The sequence below is a fragment of the Triturus cristatus genome, chromosome 6, assembly GCF_964204655.1.
Source record: "Triturus cristatus chromosome 6, aTriCri1.1, whole genome shotgun sequence".
NCBI lineage: Eukaryota > Metazoa > Chordata > Amphibia > Caudata > Salamandridae > Triturus > Triturus cristatus.
The window spans coordinates 606602320-606626293 of record NC_140589.1 but is presented as its reverse complement, the minus strand read 5'-3'; the positions used below and the strand labels follow the sequence as shown (position 1 = coordinate 606626293).

The following is a 23974-nucleotide window of genomic DNA, read 5'->3' as shown; positions in this document are numbered from 1 at the left end:
GAATGATGTACTGTGTCTGTCTGCTTATCTACTAAATAGTGCCTAAAATACTGTGTCTTCACTTTTAGGAATGATGGCCCGAAGAATGCCGCTGTTATCTCGGCTACCCTCCAAAAAGGTGAGAAACCATTTTCAAGCAGACGTCAGTTAGACTTTGTAGCTAAAATATCTTTTACTGTGCAACTTGATGTCCTTCTTGCGTTGTCTTAAATCTTTGTATGCTGTGGGACATATATGTATGCTATAGCTTAACTCTTGATATTGGGTGAACTTGTCAGGTCAGTGTTTTGTGGGCCATGCTATCTATTTAAAAGACTGATTTGTCTGTAGTGCTTCTAAGAAGGACAGGTGCATTGTCTGACCGGAGATGGTCATACCGATGCTGCGTTTTGAAGGTATGCTTCGCTCCTGCATATGTGGTGTAAGGCTTAAAACCAGTCTGATTAATGATGAGACAATCCCGAACCTGACTTTATGAGGAGAACTCTTACGGATCTGACTCCTGAAATCAGATTGCCATTCCACATATGATTATTGATTGCAACTAAGGTTGAGCTTACTTATAGATCGGATATGGTGGTTCTTGTAAAAATGGGGCAATAGTTAGATCCAAATTGTGCTTTTAAAGGAAACTACACTTCATGCAGCGAAAATTGCTGCAAGTTTCTCTATGTACTCATCACATGTAGAAGCTGAACGGTTATCAAATGGCCCCTGTAGTTTCGTATGTCAAGTAAATATATTGTGGGATTTGACTCGAGCACTTGTCCCAAATTTCTATGAACAATCTCAGTTGATGTTTGTCAATCTTAGATGGTGCCTCAGTTATTGCTTTCACCAAACCTCCAAATGGAATGCTCCACAGAAGATGTCAAAAACTGTCAGTTCTCTCTTGTCACAGTCATACTCCCATCTTTCTGCACTCCAAGAATTCCTGCTAATATCCTGTTGTAGTCCTCGACACAATTGGCATGAATCTAATTATCGTCCTGGAAAGCTTGTCCTGACCGGAGATTTTTAAATCTGTACAATATTAGCTTTGAAAAATAGTAGTCACGAATCTGAGTCGGCATGGTATACGCAAATATTTATGAGCACCGGATGGTGTAACCGAGGTAGTTAAGATTTCAGAATTGGCTTCAAGTGTCACTTGATGATGTGCTGCATTAAGTTGTATTGGTGTAAAATAACCAGCATCACTCAGCATGCCTACTATTTCCGGTATTTTGGAAATCGAATGATGTTCAGTAACAATATTCCTGGTGAGCGAGCGCCAACCTGCATGCACACAATCTTATTTACCCACCCCTCCTTTTGCACACTCTAGGACAGCGTAAATCAAATGTGCAACATCACAAGGCTTAATAATCTCTTGCACACATAAATCACCTAAAAGCTGTCTCAACTCACCCTTAAGATTGAGTTTCACATTTCTCTTCTTGTGTTCGACAGGATGGCACCTTTCTGCAAAATTGTGTGCTCAAACCGTTTCCTACAACCTACTTTGACAAAGAAAACATCTCCGAAACAGTTCATAATATGACAGACGCATCCATCCGCCTCACCAGAATCACTGGGGTATCTGTACCTGGTGCCGGTGTGGTCCCTAATCTACCCTGATTTACCCATCCAATTAGGTTACTAATGTCACTCGGCACGTAATCTTTTGTGTAAGTACCCATGTCCTTAATCTCCTAAGAGGTCTTCATAGTAGCCGTAAGTATTGATACGGTGCTCACCAAACGCTTCACTTTTGATATATGAGGCCTTCCGGAGCACATTCGCCAGAACGTCTGTAAACGTGTATTCAAATAAAATAAATACAGGTCAACCTGGTTCGGCCATGACTCTTGATATTTACTGTTCATCTCATTTTGACATTCCTTCACTCACATCATTTATTTTCTCCTTTATGTGACTTACTCTCACTGAGTGAACATGTGCCCTAAACACACTTTTAAAAGTGTCCCGATATTTTGCACTTCTTTCCCACTGCTGGACAAGCAGAATTGCTTCCCTCGCGTCCTTGAACCACGTCTTAAATCGATATCTTCCTCTCCCTTCCTTTGTATATGACTTTTCTCTCTTTACTCACAACATTGACCGTAGGGTGAATCAATTGTGCTCTTTCTTGCAATGGCCCAAGCAGGTAACATTAACTTCTCAAACCCCTTGGCTGTTCATATATTTTCTCAGGAGCTGGATTTTGGCCAGAGTAATATTTTATAAAGATTATTAAAATCAGTATTAGTCTCAATTTGGTCTCTGAGATCTTGGTCTGTGCAGTTTTCAAAGTCACTGTGCAGCAGCCCGGAATCCTTTGTGCCTCCATATGTCATTAGTTTCCTGCTTTCCTTGTTTCTACTAAAAGTTGTGTGCTGCTACTTCGAAACGTGATCCTCATTAAAGTGCCCTTTCTTTTGATTCACAGCTTCAGTGTACTCCTGGCGTCTGCCAAATTCAGCTGGGATCGGCTCAGTTTCTAGTAAGTGATCACATTTGTTTGGCCCTCAGCACCCAATGAAATAAACAGTGCTTCAAATGACTTTCTATCACTTTCTACCTAATGATGTTTGAAAACTCTGTGCCATTGTTTTCACTTCATGTTTGGCTTGCCTGGGTTTTGGAAAACTGCAATAGGCGGTTGCACACTCTGCAAGGTTGCCATGGTTAGGCCCAAGGTATCTCCTTAGCTTCATCTTGCACTTTTTCTCAATAACTCTGAAACCAGTTTGTAATTTCTACAAAACTGTGCACAGTGCTGTTCATTTCTTATATCCCGATGGCATTTAGGTCTGTAAACAATACTTGCATGCTTTCTCTTTGTGCCAATATCAGTTATCGCTAGTCTTTTGTGACCAGTGAATGTTTTTGTGTCCGCGATTTATCTGCTAAACAGTAAAGTACCACTGCATCTTCTCACGATGCGTGGGGACGTAACCGCATTCTATGTACTCTAGGTCAGGTACAGCGTTTGCATGCTGTGATGGCTCAGCCTGACCTTGATTGACCAGCACGTTACTGCTTTGGCTAGCTTTACTTGAGCAGTATGTTAGAGAGCCACAGCCCTCCTTCCTTTTGTGCTCTGCTCGGCTGCTTCTGTCCTGCTCCAAATGTCTGCTGCCCGCTGCACTAGATGTACTTCTTTTTCTCTGAAGCTGGTTCTTTTGGTTGAGCACCTTTCTCCTAACCTTACACGACGGGCTCAAAACCGCTGCTATTCATTGCCAAAAGTATGTGGTGATCTACACCTAGAAGCAAATCGACCATTCAGGAAGAAATCTGAGTCTTGTGGTGGGTTTTTAAAGTTGTTCGCTGGTAGCTTGGAAGAGCCTGTGGGTACACCGCCCCCATTCGGGATCCAGGCTTCTACTAATGGCCACAACCGGAATCTGGACCATACTCCTCATTTAATGAGTGAGCAGCTTCTGCTTATTAGGGCATTAAGTCATACATGCAATCTCCAAAAGTAAATGCTATAAAGCCATAAAACTGCCACAGAAGAATACAATAATTCGCTTTTGTTCAACAAAATAATTGCATTGTTTGCATCCAAGGGGAAATATGATCAATAAACTTCATACTTAATCTCCCCTAGCCACTGGGATGAATTGTCATTTTGAGTTTTCCTCCTTTGCAGTTAACCCACTAACGAGTATCAGCCTTTCAACGCAAGAGGCCATATTGTGCCACGTCTCCTTTAGATTATGCTTCACCAAAGTCCGTACCATGGGACCAGATCCTTGACTGGGTAGGAATGATAGAAGAATGTAAGGATTGCACCCTTACTTCCACCCCTGCACCAGACCTTCCTGGAGCATGGAGGCTACAAGACCCACCATGGTGCTCCCATGTAACCCCTGTACTCCATGACCTGTCTGTTATCTGCCTCGTGGTGCAACCGGACCCCAAGCCTTCAGAAGGGGGAGAAGGCCAAAGGGGGAAATGGCACACCCAGGCATCGCCTTATGTGACTGATTTGTGTTGCAGTGAAGTTAAAACGTGTACAGAGAAAACACAATTTTGAAAGCGAGTGTTGATTGGCTGTGAGCACAGGCAATGGGCTTCTCTTGACGAAAACCTCTGTAGTTGCTTATTTACTGGTGTGCTTCATGACCTGTCTGGTTTTTGGTTTGTAAATCCACCAGGTACTCTTTTCCATTCTTCACCGATTACGCTTTTAGGGTGCAGTTAGTCAGAGCGTGTGCAAAGTAATTGAGCTTGAGTTTTCATATTTAGCTTGTAGGTTACATTTTTCAGAGGTACCATCTGTAAGTGCTGCTCTTTTATCTGTTAAGTATTCAGCTCTTCTTCATTCCATAATATGCTATTCCTTTCCCCCAGCCTTTGTGCCCTCGTCCAACTGAGTAGTGTCACGGACATATTTGTCAGTGCTCCCCCATAAGTTATCTTTCTCCGAATTGCAGGTTGAGTGTACCTTTCAGTTGTTCTTGGGTGGCATGAAGGATTGCAGTGGCAATATCTTAAACAATGCTCATTCCTGCTTCTTGGTCACATGTTGTGGTCTTCGTTCCTTATCACCACTGACTGCTGCCTCTACGGGCTCCTCCTGCGATGATGATACACTTGCCCTCACTGAGAACGAGTGTTCAGTAATGAGAAACCCATCATGTACTCATAAATCTGAGCTGGACAGAGGCCCGTACCTCATATTGCAGGCAGCTAAAAGTGACTTGGTGTTTTTGCAAGAGAGCTTCTTGTGTAGGGCAAGAGGAGGGACCGTGGTGATCTTCTCTTCTTGCAGGTTTTTAAGATTTGCTGTACCTTCCAGCTCCAGTGTGGTAGGGACTCATGAGGGTGAAGAATGATGTACTGTGTCTGTCTGCTTATCTACTAAATAGTGCCTAAAATACTGTGTCTTCACTTTTAGGAATGATGGCCCGAAGAATGCCGCTGTTATCTCGGCTACCCTCCAAAAAGGTGAGAAACCATTTTCAAGCAGACGTCAGTTAGACTTTGTAGCTAAAATATCTTTTACTGTGCAACTTGATGTCCTTCTTGCGTTGTCTTAAATCTTTGTATGCTGTGGGACATATATGTATGCTATAGCTTAACTCTTGATATTGGGTGAACTTGTCAGGTCTGTGTTTTGTGGGCCATGCTATCTATTTGAAAGACTGATTTGTCTGTAGTGCTTCTAAGAAGGACAGGTGCATTGTCTGACCGGAGATGGTCATACCGATGCTGCGTTTTGAAGGTATGCTTCGCTCCTGCATATGTGGTGTAAGGCTTAAAACCAGTCTGATTAATGATGAGACAATCCCGAACCTGACTTTATGAGGAGAACTCTTACGGATCTGACTCCTGAAATCAGATTGCCATTCCACATATGATTATTGATTGCAACTAAGGTTGAGCTTACTTATAGATCGGATATGGTGGTTCTTGTAAAAATGGGGCAATAGTTAGATCCAAATTGTGCTTTTAAAGGAAACTACACTTCATGCAGCGAAAATTGCTGCAAGTTTCTCTATGTACTCATCACATGTAGAAGCTGAACGGTTATCAAATGGCCCCTGTAGTTTCGTATGTCAAGTAAATATATTGTGGGATTTGACTCGAGCACTTGTCCCAAATTTCTATGAACAATCTCAGTTGATGTTTGTCAATCTTAGATGGTGCCTCAGTTATTGCTTTCACCAAACCTCCAAATTGAATGCTCCACAGAAGATGTCAAAAACTGTCAGTTCTCTCTTGTCACAGTCATACTCCCATCTTTCTGCACTCCAAGAATTCCTGCTAATATCCTGTTGTAGTCCTCGACACAATTGGCATGAATCTAATTATCGTCCTGGAAAGCTTGTCCTGACCGGAGATTTTTAAATCTGTACAATATTAGCTTTGAAAAATAGTAGTCACGAATCTGAGTCGGCATGGTATACGCAAATATTTATGAGCACCAGATGGTGTAACCGAGGTAGTTAAGATTTCAGAATTGGCTTCAAGTGTCACTTGATGATGTGCTGCATTAAGTTGTATTGGTCTAAAATAACCAGCATCACTCAGCATGCCTACTATTTCCGGTATTTTGGAAATCGAATGATGTTCAGTAACAATATTCCTGGTGAGCGAGCGCCAACCTGCATGCACACAATCTTATTTACCCACCCCTCCTTTTGCACACTCTAGGACAGCGTAAATCAAATGTGCAACATCACAAGGCTTAATAATCTCTTGCACACATAAATCACCTAAAAGCTGTCTCAACTCACCCTTAAGATTGAGTTTCACATTTCTCTTCTTGTGTTCGACAGGATGGCACCTTTCTGCAAAATTGTGTGCTCAAACCGTTTCCTACAACCTACTTTGACAAAGAAAACATCTCCGAAACAGTTCATAATATGACAGACGCATCCATCCGCCTCACCAGAATCACTGGGGTATCTGTACCTGGTGCCGGTGTGGTCCCTAATCTACCCTGATTTACCCATCCAATTAGGTTACTAATGTCACTCGGCACGTAATCTTTTGTGCAAGTACCCATGTCCTTAATCTCCTAAGAGGTCTTCATAGTAGCCGTAAGTATTGATACGGTGCTCACCAAACGCTTCACTTTTGATATATGAGGCCTTCCGGAGCACATTCGCCAGAACGTCTGTAAACGTGTATTCAAATAAAATAAATACAGGTCAACCTGATTCGGCCATGACTCTTGATATTTACTGTTCATCTCATTTTGACATTCCTTCACTCACATCATTTATTTTCTCCTTTATGTGACTTACTCTCACTGAGTGAACATGTGCCCTAAACACACTTTTAAAAGTGTCCCGATATTTTGCACTTCTTTCCCACTGCTGGACAAGCAGAATTGCTTCCCTCGCGTCCTTGAACCACGTCTTAAATCGATATCTTCCTCTCCCTTCCTTTGTATATGACTTTTCTCTCTTTACTCACAACATTGACCGTAGGGTGAATCAATTGTGCTCTTTCTTGCAATGGCCCAAGCAGGTAACATTAACTTCTCAAACCCCTTGGCTGTTCATATATTTTCTCAGGAGCTGGATTTTGGCCAGAGTAATATTTTATGAAGATTATTAAAATCAGTATTAGTCTCAATTTGGTCTCTGAGATCTTGGTCTGTGCAGTTTTCAAAGTCACTGTGCAGCAGCCCGGAATCCTTTGTGCCTCCATATGTCATTAGTTTCCTGCTTTCCTTGTTTCTACTAAAAGTTGTGTGCTGCTACTTCGAAACGTGATCCTCATTAAAGTGCCCTTTCTTTTGATTCACAGCTTCAGTGTACTCCTGGCGTCTGCCAAATTCAGCTGGGATCGGCTCAGTTTCTAGTAAGTGATCACATTTGTTTGGCCCTCAGCACCCAATGAAATAAACAGTGCTTCAAATGACTTTCTGTCACTTTCTACCTAATGATGTTTGAAAACTCTGTGCCATTGTTTTCACTTCATGTTTGGCTTGCCTGGGTTTTGGAAAACTGCAATAGGCGGTTGCACACTCTGCAAGGTTGCCATGGTTAGGCCCAAGGTATCTCCTTAGCTTCATCTTGCACTTTTTCTCAATAACTCTGAAACCAGTTTGCAATTTCTACAAAACTGTGCACAGTGCTGTTCATTTCTTATATCCCGATGGCATTTAGGTCTGTAAACAATACTTGCATGCTTTCTCTTTGTGCCAATATCCGTTATCGCTAGTCTTTTGTGACCAGTGAATGTTTTTGTTTCCCTTGATTTATCTGCTAAACAGTAAAGTACCACTGCATCTTCTCACGATGCGTGGGGACGTAACCGCATTCTATGTACTCTAGGTCAGGTACAGCGTTTGCATGCTGTGATGGCTCAGCCTGACCTTGATTGACCAGCACGTTACTGCTTTGGCTAGCTTTACTTGAGCAGTATGTTAGATAGCCACAGCCCTCCTTCCTTTTGTGCTCTGCTCGGCTGCTTCTGTCCTGCTCCAAATGTCTGCTGCCCGCTGCACTAGATGTACTTCTTTTTCTCTGAAGCTGGTTCTTTTGGTTGAGCACCTTTCTCCTAACCTTACACGACGGGCTCAAAACCGCTGCTATTCATTGCCAAAAGTATGTGGTGATCTACACCTAGAAGCAAATCGACCATTCAGGAAGAAATCTGAGTCTTGTGGTGGGTTTTTAAAGTTGTTCGCTGGTAGCTTGGAAGAGCCTGTGGGTACACCGCCCCCATTCGGGATCCAGGCTTCTACTAATGGCCACAACCGGAATCTGGACCATACTCCTCATTTAATGAGTGAGCAGCTTCTGCTTATTAGGGCATTAAGTCATACATGCAATCTCCAAAAGTAAATGCTATAAAGCCATAAAACTGCCACAGAAGAATACAATAATTCGCTTTTGTTCAACAAAATAATTGCATTGTTTTCATCCAAGGGGAAATATGATCAATAAACTTCATACTTAATCTCCCCTAGCCACTGGGATGAATTGTCATTTTGAGTTTTCCTCCTTTGCAGTTAACCCACTAACGAGTATCAGCCTTTCAACGCAAGAGGCCATATTGTGCCACGTCTCCTTTAGATTATGCTTCACCAAAGTCCGTACCATGGGACCAGATCCTTGACTGGGTAGGAATGATAGAAGAATGTAAGGATTGCACCCTTACTTCCACCCCTGCACCAGACCTTCCTGGAGCATGAAGGCTACAAGACCCACCATGGTGCTCCCATGTAACCCCTGTACTCCATTGTTATCTGCCTCGTGGTGCAACCGGACCCCAAGCCTTCAGAAGGGGGAGAAGGCCAAAGGGGGAAATGGCACACCCAGGCATCGCCTTATGTGACTGATTTGTGTTGCAGTGAAGTTAAAACATGTACAGAGAAAACACAATTTTGAAAGCGAGTGTTGATTGGCTGTGAGCACAGGCAATGGGCTTCTCTTGACGAAAACCTCTGTAGTTGCTTATTTACTGGTGTGCTTCATGACCTGTCTGGTTTTTGGTTTGTAAATCCACCAGGTACTCTTTTCCATTCTTCACCGATTACGCTTTTAGGGTGCAGTTAGTCAGAGCGTGTGCAAAGTAATTGAGCTTGAGTTTTCATATTTAGCTTGTAGGTTACATTTTTCAGAGGTACCTCCTGTAAGTGCTGCTCTTTTATCTGTTAAGTATTCAGCTCTTCTTCATTCCATAATATGCTATTCCTTTCCCCCAGCCTTTGTGCCCTCGTCCAACTGAGTAGTGTCACGGACATATTTGTCAGTGCTCCCCCATAAGTCCTCTTTCTCCGAATTGCAGGTTGAGTGTACCTTTCAGTTGTTCTTGGGTGGCATGAAGGATTGCAGTGGCAATATCTTAAACAATGCTCATTCCTGCTTCTTGGTCACATGTTGTGGTCTTCGTTCCTTATCACCACTGACTGCTGCCTCTACGGGCTCCTCCTGCGATGATGATACACTTGCCCTCACTGAGAACGAGTGTTCAGTAATGAGAAACCCATCATGTACTCATAAATCTGAGCTGGACAGAGGCCCGTACCTCATATTGCAGGCAGCTAAAAGTGACTTGGTGTTTTTGCAAGAGAGCTTCTTGTGTAGGGCAAGAGGAGGGACCGTGGTGATCTTCTCTTCTTGCAGGTTTTTAAGATTTGCTGTACCTTCCAGCTCCAGTGTGGTAGGGACTCATGAGGGTGAAGAATGATGTACTGTGTCTGTCTGCTTATCTACTAAATAGTGCCTAAAATACTGTGTCTTCACTTTTAGGAATGATGGCCCGAAGAATGCCGCTGTTATCTCGGCTACCCTCCAAAAAGGTGAGAAACCATTTTCAAGCAGGCGTCAGTTAGACTTTGTAGCTTAAATGTCTTTTACTGTGCAACTTGATGTTCTTCTTGCGTTGTCTTAAATCTTTGTATGCTGTGGGACATATATGTATGCTATAGCTTAACTCTTGATATTGGGTGAACTTGTCAGGTCAGTGTTTTGTGGGCCATGCTATCTATTTGAAAGACTGATTTGTCTGTAGTGCTTCTAAGAAGGACAGGTGCATTGTCTGACCGGAGATGGTCATACCGATGCTGCGTTTTGAAGGTATGCTTCGCTCTTGCATATGTGGTGTAAGGCTTAAAATCAGTCTGATTAATGATGAGACAATCCCGAACCTGACTTTATGAGGAGAACTCTTACGGATCTGACTCCTGAAATCAGATTGCCATTCCACATATGATTATTGCTTGCTGATTGCAACTAAGGTTGAGCTTACTTATAGATCGGATATGGTGGTTCTTGTAAAAATGGGGCAATAGTTAGATCCAAATTGTGCTTTTAAAGGAAACTACACTTCATGCAGCGAAAATTGCTGCAAGTTTCTCTATGTACTAATCACATGTAGAAGCTGAACGGTTATCAAATGGCCCCTGTAGTTTCGTATGTCAAGTAAATATATTGTGGGATTTAACTCGAGCACTTGTCCCAAATTTCTATGAACAATCTCAGTTGATGTTTGTCAATCTTAGATGGTGCCTCAGTTATTGCTTTCACCAAACCTCCAAATTGAATGCTCCACAGTAGATGTAAAAAACTGTCAGTTCTCTCTTGTCACAGTCATACTCCCATCTTTCTGCACTCCAAGAATTCCTGCTAATATCCTGTTGTAGTCCTCGACACAATTGGCATGAATCTAATTATCGTCCTGGAAAGCTTGTCCTGACCGGAGATTTTTAAATCTGTACAATATTAGCTTTGAAAAATAGTAGTCACGAATCTGAGTCGGCATGGTATACGCAAATATTTATGAGCACCGGATGGTGTAACAGAGGTAGTTAAGATTTCAGAATTGGCTTCAAGTGTCACTTGATGATGTGCTGCATTAAGTTGTATTGGTGTAAAATAACCAGCATCACTCAGCATGCCTACTATTTCCGGTATTTTGGAAATCGAATGATGTTCAGTAACAATATTCCTGGTGAGCGAGCGCCAACCTGCATGCACACAATCTTATTTACCCACCCCTCCTTTTGCACACTCTAGGACAGCGTAAATCAAATGTGCAACATCACAAGGCTTAATAATCTCTTGCACACCTAAATCACCTAAAAGCTGTCTCAACTCACCCTTAAGATTGAGTTTCACATTTCTCTTCTTGTGTTCGACAGGATGGCACCTTTCTGCAAAATTGTGTGCTCAAACCGTTTCCTACAACCTACTTTGACAAAGAAAACATCTCCGAAACAGTTCATAATATGACAGACGCATCCATCCGCCTCACCAGAATCACTGGGGTATCTGTACCTGGTGCCGGTGTGGTCCCTAATCTACCCTGATTTACCCATCCAATTAGGTTACTAATGTCACTCGGCACGTAATCTTTTGTGTAAGTACCCATGTCCTTAATCTCCTAAGAGGTCTTCATAGTAGCCGTAAGTATTGATACGGTGCTCACCAAACGCTTCACTTTTGATATATGAGGCCTTCCGGAGCACATTCGCCAGAACGTCTGTAAACGTGTATTCAAATAAAATAAATACAGGTCAACCTGATTCGGCCATGACTCTTGATATTTACTGTTCATCTCATTTTGACATTCCTTCACTCACATCATTTATTTTCTCCTTTATGTGACTTACTCTCACTGAGTGAACATGTGCCCTAAACACACTTTTAAAAGTGTCCCGATATTTTGCACTTCTTTCCCACTGCTGGACAAGCAGAATTGCTTCCCTCGCGTCCTTGAACCACGTCTTAAATCGATATCTTCCTCTCCCTTCCTTTGTATATGACTTTTCTCTCTTTACTCACAACATTGACCGTAGGGTGAATCAATTGTGCTCTTTCTTGCAATGGCCCAAGCAGGTAACATTAACTTCTCAAACCCCTTGGCTGTTCATATATTTTTTCAGGAGCTGGATTTTGGCCAGAGTAATATTTTATGAAGATTATTAAAATCAGTATTAGTCTCAATTTGGTCTCTGAGATCTTGGTCTGTGCAGTTTTCAAAGTCACTGTGCAGCAGCCCGGAATCCTTTGTGCCTCCATATGTCATTAGTTTCCTGCTTTCCTTGTTTCTACTAAAAGTTGTGTGCTGCTACTTCGAAACGTGATCCTCATTAAAGTGCCCTTTCTTTTGATTCACAGCTTCAGTGTACTCCTGGCGTCTGCCAAATTCAGCTGGGATCGGCTCAGTTTCTAGTAAGTGATCACATTTGTTTGGCCCTCAGCACCCAATGAAATAAACAGTGCTTCAAATGACTTTCTGTCACTTTCTACCTAATGATGTTTGAAAACTCTGTGCCATTGTTTTCACTTCATGTTTGGCTTGCCTGGGTTTTGGAAAACTGCAATAGGCGGTTGCACACTCTGCAAGGTTGCCATGGTTAGGCCCAAGGTATCTCCTTAGCTTCACCTTGCACTTTTTCTCAATAACTCTGAAACCAGTTTGCAATTTCTACAAAACTGTGCACAGTGCTGTTCATTTCTTATATCCCGATGGCATTTAGGTCTGTAAACAATACTTGCATGCTTTCTCTTTGTGCCAATATCCGTTATCGCTAGTCTTTTGTGACCAGTGAATGTTTTTGTTTCCCTTGATTTATCTGCTAAACAGTAAAGTACCACTGCATCTTCTCACGATGCGTGGGGACGTAACCGCATTCTATGTACTCTAGGTCAGGTACAGCGTTTGCATGCTGTGATGGCTCAGCCTGACCTTGATTGACCAGCACGTTACTGCTTTGGCTAGCTTTACTTGAGCAGTATGTTAGATAGCCACAGCCCTCCTTCCTTTTGTGCTCTGCTCGGCTGCTTCTGTCCTGCTCCAAATGTCTGCTGCCCGATGTACTTCTTTGTTCGAGGCATATGAGCTGCAGATCACACACTGAGGATAAGATCGCCATCTGGTGTTGGGCTCGGATGATTGCAGGTTGTTGTTGTCTTCGGAAGAAGCCTTTGGTCACGAGGTTGGTGACTCCTCCCCTGGACAACAGTGCGCATGGGCATCCACTCCATCGGCAGATTGTTTTTTTCCGCCATTGGGTTCGGATGAACTTTTTTCCGCTCCAGCAGAAAACTTCCAGCAATCAATTTAACTCTTTAATCTTCATTTCATCGACGTCGACATCAACTCGGACCGGTTCCGGAAGCGGCTGATGGACAGGACACCCTTCAAAAAATGCCCCCAGTGTGGAGCGAAGTTCCCCCACAGTGACCACCACGAGGTTTGCAACCTCTGCCTGTCGCCGGAACACAACGAGTCCACCTGTCCAGCTTGTTCCGCTTTCCGTTCGAAGAAGACCCTCCGGGACCGAAGAGCTCGACGCCATATTATGGCCAAACCAGCTCCAGAACCGGAGGACATCTTTGCTCAAGATGTTCCCGAAGACGACACCGAAGATCTCGAGATCGTGTCCGAAGCCGACGATTCCGATGACCTCATCACTCCAGGGCAGCGTGTGAGTACCACCCCCCCTGCCCCTGCCCCATCCAAAAAAGCATTGGTCAAGACTCCGCCAGTTGGGCCCAGTCGCGACCGGAAATCCTCTTCAGAAGCCCCGCCCTCGGGCCCGGCTCCGAAGACATCTAAGCCTGTGGGTGGCTCGGGCTCGAGCAAACCTCACCTGATTGTGCCTTTAACACCCTCGGCACCCAAACACCCATTGCCGGCACCGAAACAGGCTCCAAGACCGAAATCTCCTTCGGCACAGAAACGTTCCTCGGCACCGAAGTCTCCACCGGCACCGAAACGTTCTTCAACATCGATGCCTGAAAGTCCATCGGCACCGAAAACTCACTCGGCACCGAAACCTCAGCCGGCACCGAAACCTCAGCCGGCACCGAAACCTCAGCCGGCACCGAAACCTCAGCCGGCACCGAAACCTCAGCCGGCACCGAAACCTCAGCCGGCACCGAAACCTCAGCCGGCACCGAAACCTCAGTCGGCACCGAAACCTCAGTCGGCACCGAAACCTCAGTCGGCACCGAAACCTCAGTCGGCACCGAAACCTCAGTCGGCACCGAAACCTCAGTCGGCACCGAAACCTCAGTCGGCACCGAAACCTCAGTCGGCACCGAAACCTCAGTCGGCACCGAAACCTCAGTCGGCACCGAAAACTCAGTCGGCACCGAAAACTCAGTCGGCACCGAAAACTCAGTCGGCACCGAAAACTCAGTCGGCACCGAAAACTCAGTCGGCACCGAAAACTCAGTCGGCACCGAAAACTCAGTCGGCACCGAAAACTCAGTCGGCACCGAAAACTCAGTCGGCACCGAAAACTCAGTCGGCACCGAAAACTCAGTCGGCACCGAAAACTCAGTCGGCACCGAAAACTCAGTCGGCACCGAAAACTCAGTCGGCACCGAAAAACCAGTCGACACCGAAAAATCAGTCGGACCCGAAAAAATCATCGGCGCCGAAAACTGCGTCCCCGCCGAAACAAGCTCATAAAGACCCGAAGCGGACGTCACAGACACCACCTTCGGAGCAAGATGATCTTTTTCGACCAGATCCTACTCAGAAGCGGATCTACATCAATCCTAAAACGGGACATGTGACTGCCATCCCATATAAAAAGCGGAAGCTGGACACTACACCTCCCCCAGCTCCCATACGGAAAAAGGACTGTGCTACTTCACCACTTCGTCCTTCCTCTCCTGTTTTACCTCCTAACCCGTCCCCCCCTCCTCCTCCTGATTCTCCTTTACCTTTACCTTTACCATCACCATCTGTGAGAAAGTGCCATCTTTCTTGCATGGTATGCCCCCACTTTTTGCTAAATTGCTGAATGTACTTCGATTGAGTGTACCCTGGGTTCCTGCCAATCAGGTGCCCAGGGCCTATGTTCCTTCCTTAAACCACACAAACTCCAAATTGGCAAACCCTAGCCACATGTCAGCCCCTAGTAAATGGTACCCTAGGTACCCAGGGCCTTGTGACCAGGGAAGGCCTCTAAGGGCTGCAGCACTCATTGTGCCACCCTCAGAGGCCCTGTACCCTTACACACACACACTGCCCTTGCAGGCTGAGTGTCTGGGTGCAGGACAAAACAAAGAGTCGACATGGCACACATCACTGTGTACCATGCCCATCACCTACACTGCCAAGGCATATGCCAGCCACCCCTCTAGCTGGGTGCATTACGCCTATGGTGTGGGCACAGGAGCAGGAGCCCTGTGCCCCTACAGTACCCGGGTCCATTCCTGGGCACTGTAAGTGCAGTGCTGTCATTTAAGGATACATGGTGCTGAGAGCTTGTCAAACACGAGCTCCACAGCACCATACTGGCAACACTGAAGCCTGGGAAGTTTGGTATCAAACTTCTCAGCACATTGAACCCACACTGATGCCAGTGTGGGATTTAATGTACTAAGCACCCCAGAGGGCATCTTAGAAGATGCCCCCTTATAGCTAACTTGCAATCCACGTCTGCTCTGAGGCTGCCCAGGCTGCCACACAGCAGACACGTTGCTGGACCCCTGGGTGGGAGAGCCCCTGCTCTCCCGGGCCTGCAACAATGCACATCCTGGGTGAGGTGAGAAATCTCCTCCCCCAGGATGAGCAAAGGGAAGCTTCAAAGGCATGCCGCCAGTTGGAGTTTCCCCAGGCCACTGCAACCCCCCACTCTGGCGGGAAGCTTGGCCGGAAACCCCATACAAGGACAGGGGATGTGCCAGCCTGCCCACCCCACCCCTCAGGTGGGGGAGGCGAGGTGAAGCACATCTCCGGGCTCTCGCCATCTTGAAGATGGGAGGCCCTACCCTATCAGGATTAGGCTACTGCCCCCCTCCCACAGGAGAGAGGCAGGATAGGGGGTGTACCCACCCCAGGACAAGGACCCATTGGTCCCTGGCCTTCACCTACCTGTAACGCCCCTAAATCTAGTATTTAGGGGCCCCCTGAACCTTCCTTCCCCAGATTCCAGATAGAAAAACGACAAGAAGAGCAAGAAGAACAAAGACCTGCCCTGCAGCTGCTAAAAAGAGAAGAAGACACCAACTGCTTTGGCCCCAGCCCTACCGGCCTGTCGACTCTCGAACCTGCACCAGCGCGGCATCCCACGTGGCCAGCAACCTCACCAACCCCGGAGGACCTGGCTACCCTTTAGCTCTAAGCCCCTGGGACTCCCACGAGTAGAGGCTCTACTCAAGAAACCTACTTGCTATCTCTGGCACCAGCCCGGGACCGCGGACCCAACACACTCTGCACCAGCCAAGCCTGGCCAGTGCCGGAGTGGACAAAGACCCTGAGGACGACCCCACGGCGACTGTGACCCCGAGTCCGGCACCCAAGGACCCCCCTCGACATCCCGGAAGAAGCCTGCAGCCTCAGAACCAAGTGCCACCCCAACCGCGATCAACCAGAGGGTAAGATTCCCGACGTCAAAAGGCACCCCTGCACCCGGCGCCCTGCGACCCCCTGTGCCCAATCCCGGGGTACCCACCTAACCTACAACTACCCAACTTACCTCTCGAAGTGGTGGTGGCACCTGAAACATCCTCGTCCCCGAGCCTGCAGCCTCTTTCCAAACCGGAACATTCCCATTGATTTCCATTGAGCGCCCTAAGGCTCAAAAGCACCCTGCACCCAGCCGCCCGAGTGGCCCTGGCAGTGCCCTCTCTACTCTAACCTACTTCCCCACTTGCCCTGAGTAAGTGACCAGGAGCCCAGCTCCCACAGCCGCGTGGCTTGCCAGACAGCAGCCACCAACCAAGGCCCCCCTATCCCTCATAGGATAACATTGGGCCCAACTCTCTCTGCACCCGGCCGTCCTGAAACCGCTGAGGGTGAACCAACTGTGCTTACCTGACACTGGGGGACCCCTGAGTCCATGCCCGGAATTTCAACATTACCAGTCAAGTACTTACCCTTAAACCGCTAACTTCATTTTCCTCATAGGGTAACATTGACTGGCTTTTTCTTCAAAAATCTTCTAAGTGTGAACTTTTCAAAACTGCAAAAATTCACCAAAAATCAGCCAAGTGACAAAAACGAATTTACTCACCTGCTCCTAGGTGAGCTCCCAGTGCTGGATCTTGGTGCCCAGCCCTGACTCTGAAAAGTGTTCACAACTATACTTACTTCTAACTCATTTTTCTCCCATAGGAAACCATTGTCTGCTTTTCTGTGAAATTTCTTCTAAGTGTCTACTTTTGCAAATTTGAAATATTCTTTTAAAATCGTACCATTTCTACAAACGAAATTACTTACCTGCTTTTGATAAGGACCCCAGTCCTGGGTCTAGGCACCCAGTCCTGGATTACTAAAGTAACGATAAAGTACTCTACCTGCAATTTGAATTTCTTGCCATAGAGATCCATTGAATGTTTTCTGTGAAATATTTTCTAAGTGCTAACTTTTGAAATAGCTAAATATTATCTAAAAATCCTTACAGTTATTAAGTCGACTTTCCTCACTTGATTCTGAATACTGACCCCAGGCTGGTTCTAGGATCCAGACCTGGAATTCCAAAAGTAATCTGAAAAGTAATTTATTACAAATAACCTGAATTTACCATTGAGCTCAATGCATTGTTATGTTTAGGAAATAGGATTGTTTATTGCAACCAACTGTGACTGTTTTACAAATTTATTGCTTGAAACAAAAGTATTTATATTCAACCTCTCATTCTGAGAAAGTATATTTTTATCCCCTTGTGGTTCTAAAAATAAAACAAGCATATATTTTATATATACAAATCATTGGCCTAGAGTTCAGTTATTGAGTGTGTGAAACCATTTGCTGACTGAGTGTGTACAATAAATGCTTTACACTGTCCTCTGGTACTGCCTTACTGCTCGACCAAGCTACCACTTTTGAGAGTAAGGTCATACCTAACTTTGACCTCTATCAGCCTCTGGGGGACTGTGGACTCTGTACACCCTGTACCTATTAGGGAACAGTATATACAGAGCCACTTTCTCACACCATCTCCCTATCATTCACCTCCTCCACAGGATGATAATGATGACTTAGGGGGAGGGGCGGACCCTGATTTATTTGATGATCCTGTTGACCCAAACGACCCTTTTACGTTCCCAGACCCAGCACCCATAGATGACTGGTCTTATCCTATACCTGACATGCCTGACCCCACTACCTACCCTTCCAAGCCCTCCCCTCCTGATGACCACCTAGGGTACGGCCAACTTATAAATAGGGCAGCAACATTCCACGGCGTTACAATGCACACAGACGCCATTGAAGAGGACTTTCTCCTTGATACCTTTGAGCAGTCACAAAAGACTGTTCACATACTGCCCATGATCAAAGGGGTTATAAAGCATGCTACTGAAGTCTTTAAGGACCCTGTTCGAGCTAGGGTTCTCAACCCACGCATCGAAAAAAAGTACCGACCAGCCCCGCAAGACCCTGCATACATTAAGGCCCAGCTCCCTTTAGACTCCCTAGTCGTATCAAATGCCAGGAAGCGCGCTAACTCACAGACAACTGGAGAAACGCCTCCCCCAGACAAGGAGTCTAAGCTTTTAGAAGCCTCGGGCAAACGGGTCGCCGCGCAGGCGGCTAACCATTGGCGTATTGCGAATACCCAGGCCCTGTTAGCCAGGTATGATAGAGCGCATTACGACCAACTTGAGGACCTTATGCAGCATCTGCCTGAACCTTTTAAGTCCCAGGCCTCTGACCTCATCCAAGAAGGCAAATTAATATCTAATGCCTCCATTAAATGCGCCTTAGATGCAGCAGACACTGCTTCTAGAGCGGTCAATACTGGCGTCTTACTCAGACGACATGCCTGGCTCCGTATTTCCGGTTTTAAACCGGAGGTTCAAACCGCAATTCTAGCTCAACCGTTCAACCAAGAGCAGCTATTTGGCCCTGCAGTGGATACTGCATTAGAAAAAATGAAAAAGGACAATGAAACTGCCAAGTCTATGGGAGCACTGCAGTCTCATCAAAACCGGGGTTCCTTTCGTCGCTCCTTTTATAGAGGAGGCTCCAAAAACACATCAACTGAGACCACGTCCACCTTTAAAAATTCTGGACAAACATCCCCTAACAGAGGTTACTTCCGGGGAGGTTATAGGGGAAACAATAACAAAGGTCGAGGACGGGGCAACAACAACAACACCCGCACCTCACCAGCCACCAAACAGTGACTTGCCACCACTCCCCCCAGACCATTCCACTCCGGTCGGGGGACGACTCCAACAATTCCTGCCTGTCTGGACTTCCATCACCACAGACAGGTGGGTAAGACAAATTATCCAGTCTGGCTACTGCCTCGAACTCATACAATCCCCCCCAAACATACCGCCCAAACAACGTCCAATGTCCTCGCATCATCTCTCTCTCCTCAAACAAGAAGTTCAATCCCTGTTACAAAAACATGCGATAGAACCAGTTCCCATTCAACATCAGGGAAAAGGGGTATATTCTCTATACTTCCTCATTCCCAAAAAGGACAAAACACTAAGGCCCATACTGGATCTCAGACTACTAAACCAGTATATACATTCGGATCATTTTCACATGACCACTCTCCAACAAGTCCTCCCACTTTTACAACAGGGAGACTTCCTCGCCACATTGGACCTCAAGGACGCATACTTTCACATCCCTATGCATCCCGCTCACAGAAAATATCTACGATTTGTGGTAGATGGGCAACACTATCAATTTACAGTTCTCCCATTCGGAGTAACAACAGCACCCAGAGTGTTCACCAAGTGCCTAGCAGTCGTGGCAGCGCATCTCAGAAGACAACAGATCCATGTCTTCCCCTATCTGGACGATTGGCTCATAAAAGCCAATACATACCAAAAATGCGTTCTCCACACTCATCGCACGATTCAAACACTCCACGATTTGGGATTCACTATCAACTACCCCAAATCCCACCTACAACCTTCCCACTTACATCAGTATCTAGGAGCAACCATAGATACATCCAAAGCCATTGCCTATCCCAGCACAGCCAGGATAGCCAGTATACAAAATCTCATCTCTCAATTTCAAACTCATCCATCTCTTCCAGCAAGAGTGTTCATGCAGCTCCTAGGCATGATGGCGTCGTGCATCTCCATAGTCCCACACGCACGACTTCAAATGCGTCCCTTACAAGAATGCTTAGCACAACAGTGGAACCAAGCTCACGGACAACTTACCGATCTGGTGTTGGTGGACAGTCGCTCACTTCGATCACTGAAATGGTGGAACACCATCAACCTGTCCAAAGGGAGACCGTTCTTAGAGCCTCTTCCACAAGTTGTGCTAACTACAGACGCATCTCTCACGGGGTGGGGAGCCCACCTCCTCCACCATACCACTCAGGGCAGATGGACCAGCCAACAAAAACTGCTCCACATCAACCACCTGGAACTCTTAGCAGTGTTCCTAGCACTAAAATCCTTTCAAATTCACCTAAAGAACAAAACTGTCCTCATACGCACAGACAACATGACGACAATGTATTATATACAGAAACAGGGAGGGACACACTCTCTCCAACTGTCCCAACTGGCACAGCAAATCTGGAGATGGGCAATTCCCCAAAACATCTACCTGTTAGCAGAACATCTCCCAGGGATCCACAATCAAGTGGCCGACCTCCTAAGTCGCCACACACAACAGATCCACGAATGGGAACTACACCCCGAAGTTCTACTCCCCTTCTTCCAAAAGTGGGGACAACCAGACATAGACCTGTTCGCCACCGCCGAAAACACAAAATGCCCAACCTTCGCCGCCAGGTTTCCACACCCACAGTCGAAGGGCAATGCCCTATGGATGAACTGGTCAGGCAGATTTGCGTACGCCTTTCCGCCTCTCCCACTAGTTCCATTTGTGGTACGCAAACTGAAACAACAGTCACTAACACTAATACTAGTGGCTCCCACTTGGGCACGTCAACCGTGGTTCACCACACTTCTGGAACTATCCTTAGTTCCACATCAAAAGCTACGCCTCTCCCCGGATCTATTAACCCAGAACCATGGAGAAATCAGACACCCAGATCCTCAAACACTGAACCTAGCGATCTGGCTCCTGAGGTCCTAGAGTTCGGTTACCTCAATCTCCCTCCAGACTGTATGAATATCATAAAGGAAGCCAGACGACCTACTACTAGAGCGTGTTATGCCGCTAAATGGAAACGATTTGCCATCTACTGCGCTAATAATGACATACATCCATTGGATGCTTCCATCCAAAACATCATTTGCTATCTACTACACTTGCAAAGATGCAATCTAGCGTATTCCTCTATACGATTACACCTAGCAGCCTTGGCAGCCTACTTGCAAAATAGGCAACACCTGTCCCTTTTTAAGGTACCAGCCATCAAAGCGTTTATGGAAGGTCTCAAAAGGATTCTTCCCCCAAGATTGCCACCTGCCCCAGTGTGGAATCTCAATGTGGTTCTAACAAGACTCATGGGCCCCCCATTTGAACCTATGCACAAATGTGAATTGCAATTGCTAACATGGAAGGTAGCCTTCCTTATCGCAATCACTTCCCTGCGCAGAGTAAGTGAAATACAAGCCCTTACACTTGAAGAACCTTTCTTACAACTACACCGTAACAAAGTGGTTCTTAGGACAAACCCTAAATTTCTTCCAAAAGTGATTTCCCCTTTCCACCTTAACCAATCAGTAGAACTACCGGTCTTTTTCCCAAATCCAGACTCGGTAGCTGAAAGGGCCCTACATACCTTAGATGTCAAAAGAGCCTTGCTTTATTACATCGACAGGACAAAACCTTTCCGAAAGACAAAACAACTCTTTGTTGCTTTCGCGCCACCACACAAAGGCAACCCGATCTCCAAATCAGGAATAGCCCGGTGGATAGTTAAATGCATCCAAATATGCTACCTCAAGGCTAAACGTACACTTACAGTTCCCCCTAGGGCGCACTCCACGCGTAAAATAGGGGCTTCTATGGCCTTCTTAGGCAATATTCCCTTAGAAGACATTTGCAAGGCAGCCACATGGTCTACCACGCATACCTTCACTAAACACTATTGTGTTGACGTGCAGGCCAAACAACAGGCCTCCGTGGGCCAGGCTGTCCTAAAAACTTTATTTCAAGCTGCTGCAACGGATACAGGCGACCACCGCTAAGGGGAGCACTGCTGTATAATCTATCCTCAGTGTGTGATCTGCAGCTCATATGCCTCGAACGGAATATGCTACTTACCAGTATGCATCTGTTCTTGGCATGTAGAGCTGCAGAGTCACACACGCCCGCCCGCCTCCCCGGGACCTGTATCTGTTCCAGCATCCGTCTTACTTAGACATTACACATGGACATCCTTTCTTTCTTTTCTATATACTCCATCTTTTCCCATCATGGCGAAAAACAATCTGCCGATGGAGTGGATGCCCATGCGCACTGTTGTCCAGGGGAGGAGTCACCAACCTCGTGACCAAAGGCTTCTTCCGAAGACAACAACAACCTGCAATCATCCGAGCCCAACACCAGATGGCGATCTTCTCCTCAGTGTGTGACTCTGCAGCTCTACATGCCAAGAACAGATGCATACTGGTAAGTAGCATATTCCTTCTCTGAAGCTGGTTCTTTTGGTTGAGCACCTTTCTCCTAACCTTACACGACGGGCTCAAAACCGCTGCTATTCATTGCCAAAAGTATGTGGTGATCTACACCTAGAAGCAAATCGACCATTCAGGAAGAAATCTGAGTCTTGTGGTGGGTTTTTAAAGTTGTTCGCTGGTAGCTTGGAAGAGCCTGTGGGTACACCGCCCCCATTCGGGATCCAGGCTTCTACTAATGGCCACAACCGGAATCTGGACCATACTCCTCATTTAATGAGTGAGCAGCTTCTGCTTATTAGGGCATTAAGTCATACATGCAATCTCCAAAAGTAAATGCTATAAAGCCATAAAACTGCCACAGAAGAATACAATAATTCGCTTTTGTTCAACAAAATAATTGCATTGTTTGCATCCAAGGGGAAATATGATCAATAAACTTCATACTTAATCTCCCCTAGCCACTGGGAAGAATTGTCATTTTGATTTTTCCTCCTTTGCAGTTAACCCACTAACGAGTATCAGCCTTTCAACGCAAGAGGCCATATTGTGCCACGTCTCCTTTAGATTATGCTTCACCAAAGTCCGTACCATGGGACCAGATCCTTGACTGGGTAGGAATGATAGAAGAATGTAAGGAGTGCACCCTTACTTCCACCCCTGCACCAGACCTTCCTGGAGCATGGAGGCTACAAGACCCACCATGGTGCTCCCATGTAACCCCTGTTCGAGGCATGTGGGCTGCTGAATTCATATCTGTGCATAGATCGCCGCCTAGTGTTGGGTCCGGATGTTTGCACGTTGTTGTCCTGGAAGAGTCTTCGAAGTATCCTTGGATAGGTGACTCCTCCCCTGGACTACAGTGCGCATGGGCATCCTCTCCATCCTCAGATTGTTTTTTTCCGCCATTGGGTTCGGATGTGCTATCTTAGCTCAAGTTAGGAAAATATTTTTTCGAGGCCAAAAGGCCTTTAGTTCGCGTCGGTACTGTTTATCGATCGGGTTTCGATAGAATTTGTTAGTTTACTAACTTTCAGCACCGACTGCTTTCGCATTTACCTGTCCATCGACGACTTCGACGATGGAATCCAGGACGCCGTTCAAAAGGTGTCCGGTATGCAATGCGAAGTACCCACACATCGACGTCCATCCGGTGTGCAACAAATGCCTTTCGCCGGACCACGACGAATCAACATGCATGGCCTGTGCCCGGTTCCGCTCGAAGACGACTCTGCGGAATCGACGAGCGGCGAGACTCGAGGCGCAGCACGCGGCACCGGCCCCGACAGACATCTTCGGCGAGGCCAAGGACGTCGAGGAATTGGAAGTCTTGCCCTCCAGTCCCGTTTCCGAACACGAACCCGGATCGGACGAGGAAGACGAGTCACTCTTCCACAGAGGTGAAGACGACACCGAGGTAGGAGACGACGAGGAGGCCTTCGGGGCCGAAGAAAGTAGCTCCAATGATGAACAAGGCCTACCTGTTCAAACCGTTCAAACACCAGTGCCACAGCCTATGGCTCCGGTCGAGG

At 46.2% G+C, this 23974-nt stretch overlaps 1 long non-coding RNA gene and 5 other non-coding genes across 6 annotated transcripts in view; all 6 read left to right on the top strand.

Annotated features, from left to right (window-relative positions):
- Positions 1 to 23974, top strand: part of LOC146817561 (uncharacterized) — a 249002-nt gene that overhangs the window by 113732 nt on the left and 111296 nt on the right. The window contains exons 40-45 of the long non-coding RNA XR_014963013.1: positions 69 to 118; positions 2432 to 2485; positions 4892 to 4941; positions 7255 to 7308; positions 9708 to 9757; positions 12078 to 12131. This is a non-coding gene — a long non-coding RNA (uncharacterized LOC146817561). The remainder of the gene's footprint in view (positions 1 to 68; positions 119 to 2431; positions 2486 to 4891; positions 4942 to 7254; positions 7309 to 9707; positions 9758 to 12077; positions 12132 to 23974) is intronic.
- LOC146817583 (small nucleolar RNA SNORD50) lies at positions 442 to 509 on the top strand. The gene has a single exon (XR_014965156.1). It is a non-coding gene; the product is annotated as a small nucleolar RNA SNORD50 (small nucleolar RNA).
- On the top strand, positions 4569 to 4654 carry LOC146817582 (small nucleolar RNA SNORD103/SNORD85). Its single transcript, XR_014965122.1, has one exon. It is a non-coding gene; the product is annotated as a small nucleolar RNA SNORD103/SNORD85 (small nucleolar RNA).
- LOC146817581 (small nucleolar RNA SNORD50) lies at positions 5265 to 5332 on the top strand. Its single transcript, XR_014965155.1, has one exon. It is a non-coding gene; the product is annotated as a small nucleolar RNA SNORD50 (small nucleolar RNA).
- LOC146817580 (small nucleolar RNA SNORD103/SNORD85) lies at positions 9385 to 9470 on the top strand. The gene has a single exon (XR_014965121.1). It is a non-coding gene; the product is annotated as a small nucleolar RNA SNORD103/SNORD85 (small nucleolar RNA).
- Positions 10081 to 10148, top strand: LOC146817579 (small nucleolar RNA SNORD50). Its single transcript, XR_014965154.1, has one exon. It is a non-coding gene; the product is annotated as a small nucleolar RNA SNORD50 (small nucleolar RNA).